This window comes from Garra rufa, chromosome 13 (genome assembly GCF_049309525.1).
Source record: "Garra rufa chromosome 13, GarRuf1.0, whole genome shotgun sequence".
Classification (NCBI taxonomy): domain Eukaryota; kingdom Metazoa; phylum Chordata; class Actinopteri; order Cypriniformes; family Cyprinidae; genus Garra; species Garra rufa.
In genome coordinates this window covers 30,758,195-30,767,395 of record NC_133373.1, presented here as the reverse complement: position 1 = coordinate 30,767,395, position 9,201 = coordinate 30,758,195, and positions in this window count along the sequence as shown.

Below are 9,201 nucleotides of genomic sequence, written 5' to 3'. Positions count from 1 at the left end.
TATTTACTGCCTCATTTTGGTCTGAATATCTGTTACCTGCCACCTGCTTCACATTTGGTAATAGATGACAAATAGTCTAGTCTTTATACCATCTTACACAGAACAACAAAGAAAATTGTCTCTTATCGAACAGACATTATGAAGAAAAAATAGACTGGAATGTTAGTGTCTGTTGGAACAGCAGTCAGTTATACTACTAATAAACACATATTGTTCGGGCTTCTCAGTAACACAGTGATAATTATAGTAATGCGATAATAATAAGAGGTTATATAATTGCATAATGATAATGCTGACATGAGCTGTGGGATAACATAAATAACATAATGTAGCTTTCTCCTTAGTCTGCCCCACAAAATAGCAAAGTTCCTAGTGCTCTCTCAGTGTAGTTCCTCTAAACATTAATATTTAACCTCCCAAACCCATTCTTATTGATTAGCTCCCACAGACTCTAAAACACTGCTCAGATTGCGAATCATCAGCACAAATGGACACAAGGACATCTGAGACAGGCTCATCTTACACATGCACTCAGTGCTTGGGTGCTTGGCTTATATTCGGATGACATTGATTTTGTAATTGTATATTCTAGCAGTCTTCAACCTTTTTTTCAGTCTAAGGAACCCTTGGTTTTAAGCCAAGCCTAAAATAACATGCATATAGTAGCATATTATAATTATGCATTTACATAACCTACCATTCAGTTTGGAGTTGATATGATTTTTTTTTTTTAAGTTTCTGGGAGAGGTCTCTTACGCTTACCAAGTCTGCATTTATTCATTTTATTTGATCAGAAGTGCAGTTAAACAGTAACAGCATAAAATATTACAATTTAAAATGACTATATTCGAAAATATAATCCATTACTTTTGTTTTTCAGCAGCCATTACTTCAGTCTTTAGTGTATGATCATTCAGAAATCATTCTAATATGCTGATTTGCTGATCACAACCCATATTTTTATCAGTGTTTGCAAACTTAATATTTTCTACATTTTCCATATGACATTACACCGTTGTCATGAGACTGCTAAGAATCAGCTGTTTATTGCTGCATCAGTAAATAGCTTATTTTAGGTAAGTGACAGTCTAATTGGATAATATGGTAAAATGATGCTCTCTCATGCTCACATGTCTCAAATATCGCAAACATCTGACTGCAATGCAGTTTTTAAATGGCTTATTCACTAAGATGTAAATTGAATTTGGCACAGATTATCAAATGAATGCTTGTCTGGAAGCAACATGCTGTACATTCAAAATGTTGTATATTCTAAGACTAAGTTGATGTTTCTCAACCCTTTTCATCTCATTTTCACTACCACATTAGGGCTTAGTAAGATTTATTTATGTTTTGAAAAGAAGTCTCTTAGTAAAAACAATAATATTCTGAAATATTATTATGATTTTAAATAACTGTTTTCTATTTTAAAGGCATAGTTTACCTAAAAATGAAACTTCTGTCATCAGTTACTCACCCTCATGTTGTTCCAAACCCATAAGACCATTCAATCATTTTCAACACAAATTAAGATATTTTTGATGAAATCCGAGAGCTTTCTGACCCTGCATAGACAGCAAAGCAACTATCAAGTTCAAGGCCCAGAAAGGTAGTGAGGACATCATTAAAGGGTTAGTTCAGCAAAAATGAAAATTCTGTTATTACTCACCCTCATGTCGTTCCAAACCCGTAAGACGTTTGTTCATCTTCAGAACACAAATTAAGATATTTTTGTTGAAATCTGAGAGCTCTCTGACCCTCCATAGACAGCACCAGTTCTTCCTTGTTCAAGGTCAAAAAAGGTACCAAGAACATTGACAAAATAGTCCATGTGACATCAGTGGTGATTTTATAAAGCTATGAGAATACTTTTTGTGCGCAAAAAACAAAAAAACAAAACAAAAACTAGTGCCAATTTAGAGAGAATCAAAATGCATGTGCATGCTTTCCTCTGCATCTAAACATATTTTTGTTTTCTTTGTGCACAAAAAGTATTCTTGTAGCTACATAAAATTACAATTGAACCACTGATCTCACATGGACTATTTTAACAATCTCCTTACTACCTTTCTGGACCTTGACTGTGGACCCTTGGTGTCTATGGAGTGTGAGAAAGCTTTCAGATTTCATCAACAATATCTTAATTTGTCTTTTGAAGATGAACTATGGTATTACGGGTTTGGATCAACATGAGGGTGAGTAATTAATAACAGAATTTTCATTTTTGAGTGAACTAACCCTTTAAAATAGTCCACGTGACATCAGTGGTTCAACCGTCATTTTATGAAGCTACGAGAATACTTTTTGTGGGCAAACAAAATAGATGTCAGAACACCAGCTCCTTCGTCAGCAGTATCACATGCATGAGTCGTGAGTTTAGTTTTCTTTGTGCACAAAAAAAGTATTGTCATAGCTTCATAACATTACAGTTTTACCACTGATGTCACATGGACTATTTCAACAATGTCCTAACTACCTTTCATGGCCTTAAATGTGGTTGCAAATGTGGTTGTGGTTGCAAATGTGTGTGGCCTTAAATGTCAATGCAGGGTCAGAAAGCTTGCATCAAAATAATCCTTTGGAATTGAGTTCCGAAGATGAGAAGGTCTTACGAGTTTGGAACAGCAGGAGGGTGAGTAAATAATGACAGAATTATTTTTTGGGTGAACTATCCCTTTAGTATTTTTTAAAATATCATTTATTCCTGTGATAGCAAAGCTAAATTATCATTACTTTAATCTCCAGTGTCTCCACAATCTCCAATTATCTTTCAGCAATCATTCTAAAATGCTCATTTGGTGCTGAATATTCTGTATTTGTATCACTGTTGAAACCACACTCTTAAAAATAAAGGTGTTTCACGATGCCCCTGAAGAAACCTTTTTTGTCTGAATGGTTTTATAAAGAACCTTTAACATTTGAAGAACCTTTGTGCTTCACAAAAAGTTCTTTGTGGCGAAAGAAGGTTCTTTAGATTATAAAAAGGTAAGAAAGAGATGCTTCTTTAAAGAACCTTTGACTGGATGGTGCTTTGTGGAACATAAAATGGTTCTTCTATGGCATCGCTGTGAAGAACCTTTTAAAGCACCTTTATTTTTAAGAGTGCAGTTGTGCTGCTAAATATCTTTCGTGAAAATACTGATTTTTTCAGGATTCTTTGATGATATGTTTTGAACGTTAGTGTATCCCCATCATGCTAATATGCTGCTTTATTGACACCAAATCAGATTACTTTTACTCTTTTAAAAGTTTTAACAAAGAAAAGAAAAAATCTTATGCTGTGACCAGCTTAAGTACCCCCTGGGGTACATATACCCCCACTTGGAAATCACTCATCTAATTAAAGCAGAAAACTACTACAATTTGAAAAACACGTATTTCAATTTACCCCTTGTTATAACAAATGCAATACAGATTCTCAGTGCTTTGGTTTGAAAACAAAACACACACCCAGCGAATGTTCATACATTAAAATTAAAATATAGTCAAACCAAAATTTATTCAGACACCTTTAACATTTCTCTCATTATCACAGTTAATTCGCTATGGCAAGAGTTAAACTCAGAGATAAACTGTGTCAAAACAAATTCATCTTGAAAATGTCAGATAACTTTGATAGAAAAATTCAGACAATATTTTCACAACTATCAATACTTGGTTGACCAATTACCAAGCAATGCTTAATTTTGTTCAGCCTGTGGTGTAAAAAGGTCGCATTAGCAATTAAAGAAAAAACACTTAAGCAAAACATGATCAGGACAAAGTGTCTGAATATTTTTTGATCCCAAATGTTACTGGTAGTCCTGTATGAAGAATTTTTGTGGGGTATAAAATGTCACAGTTTACTTTATTTTGCTAACCTCATTTATATTAATGAATTTTACTAGCAAAAATATCAAAAAATATCTGGTGTCTGAATAATTAAACTGTATTCTTAATACCACAACCAAACTATATATCCCTGTCTACTCCCTAAAGTCCCATTAGATGATGACTGCCGCACAAGAGCTCTTAACACCTATTAGATAAATGGCTTCAGACAATAACAGGGCAGACAGTAGTGTGATAGATAGGGCCGTTGAATTTCCTTACTTTGATCTGAGAGACAAAGAAACAGGCGCCTAATTTACATGATCCATATCAAACCACTTAAAAGATCTCTGAGTCTCCTAAAAGCCAAAGAATATCCATCTCACATCACATTATTGCCCCACTGAGAGCGATAGACGGAGGGGTTCAGCAAAAAAAAGGAACATAAACAGATGGTCTTCCACGCACAGCTGACTGAGGGTGTCAACAACTTCACCATGTCGGCACGATCCACCCACTAAGGTGCGCATATCTCGGGGGATGGGCCTATGCTAATGAGCTTCTAACGTTCCTCTTTGTGACTGTAAACAGCCACCATAAGATTTTCCATGAAGAAGGGAAGATTTCAATTCAGCTTTACCCTATAGACAAAACATGCCTAAAAAGCATGTATTAGATCCCTGAGTCATGACCACCTGCTCTAGGTCACTCATAAACACGCCAGTGGTCAGCTGACAAATCAACTCCCCCACACTGACAAATGGTGTGCTCAAATGCTGTTTAAACAGTGCTATTGCATAAACGAAGGGGCATAGTTTAGTATTCCCATGTGCTTGGAGTTGCATAAACATAAATAGCACCGAAAGAACTTTCTGTACTTTGTTTACCCATGCAAAGTGTACCAATGTAATGATTTCAGCCTTACGATGAGGTAAACCAGACGTGTACCCCCACATTTTTCAAATTACTTCAAGTTATGCCTGGATTCAAACTCAACAAACAAATCCCGAAGACATGGCGGAACACACAGTAATACAACAACAAATTCCTCAAAAACAGAAAGCAAGCTGTCTTCTCTCCTGAAGTATATGTTTCCCGCTCTGTTAGAGGTGAACAGCTTACCTGCCACGATACAGAAATCCACTCATCTCTGCGACTTCCAAACCACACGAAAGTTGAAAAAGAACAGACAGGAATGAACTCAGCTCCTAAATAGGGAAAAAGCCAGACTCTCCTCTGTGGCTCTGATCTCAATCCAGTGTTTTAGTGAAGAAATCTTCATTTCCAAAGAACAGGCTGGTCAGGAGTCCAACCAAGCACAGACACACACACACTCATCCAGAGCAAAGCTGCTATTTCTTTCTGGACGGCAGGCAGGAGACGGTCATTTGACGTGGCAAGGCCAGATCGGGAGTCAGCGAGACACACACATACAGAGTTGGTAAGTGGTAAACAGCACAGAGGTGAGGGTACACACACACAGAGCGCCACTGGCTTGCCCTGAAAGACTGATCTGTTCGTGCATGCTCAAAGACAGGTTTCTCTGAGTATGTGTGTGGAGGAGGGTGTGTGCGTGTGGTTTTCAACTACAAAACCACATTGGGCCTTCCTGCCCAGGCTTGAGGAGCATCCTTTAAGTTGTAAATGGGCTATTCGCCCCTAGCTGTTACTGTCTATGAGCTGAGAGGAGGGGCGAGGGAAGAGGGACACAGGCTCAGACAGGTCTGTAGGTAAAACACAGCATTAAAGAAGATTATCTCTTCCTGGTGAAGATGAGGAATCTGATGTTACCAAGTCCAAAAAGACTTTGAAAGTTAAGTCAGCTGTAAAAGACAGACAAAAGTAAGTATATATAGAACACAGACATAACTTTGAGGTTCTGTTTTGCTCCATGATGATTTATAAAATCCCTAGTGTGTGTGACTAAGCTCAGGGAGACTGAAATGGAAATTGCATCACATGTTTTCCAGAGGAGTGGCTGGTGAGTTGCCTAACAGTTTAGTCAGAGAAATATTCACATTTTCATGTTACATGCAATCTCACTGAAAAATTTAATGATATTGAGGTTGAAATAACTGAAGAAACTTGTTTGACTTCCTTATGACATTTTTGAAGATAATTAAATTGCAATTAATAAGAACAGTAAAGCTTATAAGCTTCAAAAATGACAAAAACGCAGCAAAATAGTATCTTAAAACTGGTCCATATATGACCCTGGAACACAAAACCAGTCTTAAGTAGGACAGGTTTATTAGTAGCAAAATTACATTAAATGGCTCAAAATAATTTTCTTTTATGCCAAAATCATAATGATATTAAGTAAAGATTATGATGTTCCATGAAGATATTTTGTAAATTTCCTACCATAAATATGTCAAAACCTTATTTTTGATTAGTAATATGCATTGCTAAGAACTTAATTTGGATTTTCTCAATATTTAGATTTTTTTGCATGCTCAGATTCCAGATTTTCAAATAGCTGCATCTCTGACCAAATATTGTCCTATCCTAAAAACCATATGTCAATGGAAAGCTTATTTATTCAGCTGTCAGATGATGTATAAATCTTAATTTAAAAAAAAAACTGACACTTATGACTGGTTTTGTGATCACATATGACTTGAGTAGTATTTATTCATATTTTAAATATTTCATATTTAAACATTTCTATTTACCTTCAATTTATTTTTATTTTCATTCTAGTAATTTTTCACTTGATAATTTATCAAAATAAAGATTAATTCATTTATTTCTAAACTTATTCAGTTCATTTTATTTCAGAAACTATATTTAAAGTCATCTGACGTCATACAGTGAGAAACAGGCCAAAATTTAGGTTATGTTGTCACCTTTACTATAATTACAATTCTGAGAATTCATGAGAGTTCATGATAGAACTAGCAATGTTCAATTCATGAATGAATCATTCTTTTAGAGCCAGATATTTTCAACGAATGGGATGATTCAGTTTACAAATGAATTAATGATTGAATGATTCGCTCATGAAACAGCTCTTTCAATCTCAAGTTCAACTGGTTTAATGATTCATCTTTAAAGTGATCGTTTATTCAGGTAACAACAAAAACTGCAGTTTAAGTTTAAATTCCATCATTTACTCATCCTTCACTTGTTCCAAACCTGTATGAGTTTCTCTCTTTTGGGGAACACAAGAGTAGCTATTTTGAAGATAGTTGGTCACCAAATAGTTGACAGTAGCCATTGTGTTCCATAGCACTTTTTTCCATTTAACAGCTCACTGGAGGGGAGGATTATCAGTAAATAATGACTTAAATAATTAAATAAAACTTTAAAAAGGCTTGTTTGGAAACTTGAACAAGCATAAGAAAGTCTTGTATTTCTTCTCCTTATGACATAAAGGTTAAAATATGTGAACCTGGACCACAAAACCAGTCATAAGTAGCACAGGTATATTTGTAGCAATAGCCAACAATATGGGTCACAATTATCACAATTATTAGTAAATATATCAAAACTTAAAAAAAATAAAAACTTAATTTTGACAACTTTATAGATGATTTTCTCAATATTTAGATTTTTTTGCACCCTCAGATTCCAGATTTTCAAATAATTGTATATTCGCCAAATATTGTCCTATCCTAACAAACACACATCAGTGGAAGCTTATTTATTCAGCTTTCAGATAATGTATAACTCTCAATTTGAAAAAATTGACCCTTATGACTGATTTTGTGCTCCAGGGTCACATATGATGATATTCATTTCTGTGTGAACTGTCCCTTTAAATGAAGCTTCTCTGAACAGTTCTGTCACATTTTTTCCAAGGTACAAACTGACGCCAAGAGCAGAGCGAGAAATGCCATTCAGGCATGTTACATAATTACAAAATCTTCCCCCAGCTAAATAATTGACATTGGACAAGCCTGCTAACTGTTCATCATCATGTGTTCATAATCAGCTACATTTTATTCCTTATTAAGCCTGCCGTTAATCTTCCAGCAGGCCTGGGAAATGGCACGCATTACTCTTTCAAGACAAGCCAAACATGCGACTGTGTTTGGACTCTCTGAGAGGTTTCTTCTCAGCTCGACAGAATGATTAAAGATGCTTTGACATTCACGGCGAAAATAAAACCGAAGATAGATAAAGAATATATGAAGGAATCACACTAAAGCTAAGTGTATTTGCAATAACAGAAAAAGAGGTAGTGTATCTAACCCAGGAGCCACGGTGACCCTGTAATTACCACTGAGACTGCATTATGTTCCCACCCTTCAATCTGAAATCCCTGTGTTTGAACAGCTGCCCAGGACCAGCTGCTGGGTGTACGACTAACGGAGAACCACAAGTCACACAGGACTCTAGAACTAAACCACAAACAGCCCATTTCATATCAGAAAAGTGGATTCTTTCATACTGAGCACTTTGACTTCGAGCAGGTGATCCTAACAGCTATTACATCACTACATCCAGTATTTTTATAGACCATAAACATATAGCAACAGAGCACCCTTTTATCCCATAATATTTGTGAAACATAATGTGGGTGAAATTTTTTCAAGCATTAAGATGTCTATGACCTCACATGTTATGGTTACATTTACCGACCATTACATGGTATGTAAGCAGGGCCGGCCACGGCTATTATTATTTAATCATTTCACTGGTGGAATTGTTTATGCTTCTATGTCTTGTATATAATGAATTCGCAGCACTGACAGGGAAATTCTGGGTTGCCATATGTGTAGAATGAATCCCAGGCAATCCCTGTTCTAGCTGATTAGAAACAGGACATGTCCTTCATTGTATATATACGTCTGTGTGTAAAGTGGGAGGGAGGCGATGGACTCCGTAATTAACTCTGTCACATTTTTACAAGCTGTTAATGAAGTTGTAGAACTCCTACAATTCCTTGCTACGCGTCCATCTGCGAATGTAGAATTAGAAGCAGACACAATATTATGTCAATTACAATTAGGAAACCATTAGGAAGCAGATGCAATGTAGTGTCAATGTAGTGATAGTTGTTTATGAGTCCCTTGTTTGTCCTGAACAGTTAAACTGCCAGCTGTTTTTCAGAAAATCCTTCAGGTCTCTCAAATTATTTGGTTTTCCAGCATTTTTGTGTATTTGAACCCTTTCCAACAATGACTGTATGATTTAGAGATTCATCTTTTCACACTGAGGACAACTAAGGGACTCTTATGCAACTATTACAGAAGGTTTAAACGCTCATTGATGTTTCAGAACAAAAAACAATGCATTAGGAGCCAGAAGTGTAAACTTTTGAACAGAATGATACGTACATTTTTCTAATTTTGCCAAAATATAACATTTTTTTCATTTAGTACTGGCCTTCAGAAGCTACAGAAGATACTTACATGTTTTCCAGAAGACAAAATAAGTTCAATT